Source organism: Mesoplodon mirus, assembly GCF_964341445.2.
Source record: "Mesoplodon mirus genome assembly, chromosome: 4".
NCBI classification, from domain to species: Eukaryota; Metazoa; Chordata; class Mammalia; order Artiodactyla; family Ziphiidae; genus Mesoplodon; species Mesoplodon mirus.
In genome coordinates, this window is record NC_138979.1 from 122,395,457 (window position 1) to 122,397,918 (window position 2,462).

Consider the following 2,462-nt stretch of genomic DNA (forward strand, 5'->3'; position numbering starts at 1 on the left):
AAACACAGAAACAAATTAAGTATAGAACTGAACCTGAGGCTACATCTTTCCACTATCAAATCCAACAGTGGTTATTCAGTTTCAGCCAAACACATTATCACTGCAATAAATTTGAATTGTATTGATTTGCAGTTGTGTGTTTAATTTGTAAATCTGCTTTGGTTTTAGAGTATGTAACAGCTATAAGCATGAGTTTATACCCAGTTTTATGTTTACACATATTTAAATAACAATATAATAGAAGTAATTTTGGGAATACTGGGAGCCTAGAGAGAATTTATTGTTTTAAAGGGGGTCGTGCATATATCACCTGTGAGAAATTCTGCTCTAGTTCTTTAACAGCTCATTGTTCAAAAGTGCCACAACTCTAAAACCATGCGTTTTTGCTATTTCTGTACACACCTGATAATTTAAAGCCATTATATAAAGATTTTTCCTCCAAAGGATTTGATCTTTAGTCAACTTTCAAATCTTTTTTTCTGTCTGTGGTAAACATTTTTCCTCTTTTCAGAATATAAACATTTTTCCTTTTCCTGGCTTAAACATGGTCGTCCAGAAGTGTAGCTGACTGAAGGAGCTTACAACTTGTTAGACATCAAGCTCATGTCCCTGGAACTCTGACCATCCTTCCAACTATAGATTCCTCTAATCATGTATCCTTTAATAAAATGGTTGTAGGGTTTCTAAAGAGAGTAAGAACATGAAGGGGTTTTGATATATTTCTTCAAATCATAAAATTGAACATCAATTTACTATTTCTTAATAGCTTTGAAGTCAGAAATGCTTATTGGAAAGGCAGGTTATTAGAAGAAATACATCAAAGCATATTTTATTTGTAATTGGGCAATTTAACTCAACAGGCTGTCATTTTTTGCCTAATTTGGGGGGGTGGGAAGAGCAGTATATTTTATTACTTTTCAAAAGCTGTGAAAGTAAAGAATTATAGCTATAAACACTGAGAAAGAAAGGTTGAGCAATAATCCCTATAGGCTTTCTGTTCCTTTCTCTATTTTTGTTTCAGCAATACCAGAAACTCTTACATGGTTTCACACTACTATCTTTTTGTACATCATAAACTTGGATACCAATTTTAAAACTTCTCAAAATTACTTATCTTTCACAGGTTTTTACTTCAAACTATTCTGTTGTGGAAAGGATAGGACGACCATAGGAAGGAGAAAAAAGAAACAAAACTTCACTTATTCTATAAATATGCCATATTCCTTGTTAAGGTTGCCATTTTAACACAACGCAGGCAAACCTATGCCCTTCACTTTACTTCAGTATATGGAGGCTTTCACCTTTGGCCCTCAGTTCACTATGTGTAAGGCTGTAACTTGAGCAGCAGTTAATATCAGAATGTTTTAACACTAACATTCCAGTATTTCTTGCAGGTAGATCTGTCCTGCATGTTTGTAGCATAATAGGGCTAGGGTTAGGGTGTGGGGAAGTATACTTAAGTACAAGAATGATTCTCCAGTTCAGCTCTAACAGTTTAATTCTTCGAATCCATCTCTCAGGCCGAACAGGTGCGCTTCAGCATGTTCTTCAGTGTTCCAGTGGGTTGGAGGCCAGGCTCGAAGGCGGCCTAAGGGATGACACCTGTGAAGGGCGTGGTCACCCATGCTGGCTCCTCCCCCATCCCAATGACGCCTGCGCAGAATGGACTCAGGTCGAGACACTGGTGCAAATACTCGAAGAGCCGAGGGCGTCCTAGAATGTGGTGCTGAGGGTCAGATCTGAGTGGTCAGTCGTTGGGAGTAATCCCCCGGAGAGCTGGACGCTGGGCTCCGCCATTTCAACAAAGCCTCTGGAACTGGCACAAGGCTCCTATGTCATGGGTGAAATATCGGTGACACGTTCCATATTTTGCTGGGAGGACCCGAGCTCGATCCAGAACCCTTGTGACCCAGCGTCCTGGTTGGTGGCCCAGCAAGCCAACCGATTCGCAAACCTTAGAGAGACTTGGGAGAGGCGCCGCTTGTTCCAGGCAGGCCGCCAGGGTCGCCTCAATCGCGCCAGCCGGGTGGCCCACTCCGCATCGCGGCCGCCTCAGAGAGCGCGTGTCCAGCTCGCTAGCCGGGTCCTCGAAGGCGCCGCACTCGCCACTCCCGGCATGCTCCGCGAGCCGAGCGCCCCTGCGGGAGGACCCACAGCCCGGGACCTGGGGCCCGCGATGGGGCCCCTTACCCAAGGTGCCCCGGGCGCTCATTTGCATGTCCCTCCGAAAGGTGAACTTAACAGGCCTCGCGGTTTAGCAGTCATAGCACCAAAAGTGCGAGCCTGCTCAGTGGTTGCGAAGCATCAGATTTCCCTAAATGTTCGGCTGTCGCTGGGAAGACGCGCAATTCAGTCACCATAACTGAAAGAAGTGAGAAACTCCCGTGCCTTATATAAGCTGTGGACGAAAACAACACCGTGCTCGCTTCGGCAGCACATATACTAAAATTAGAACGATACAG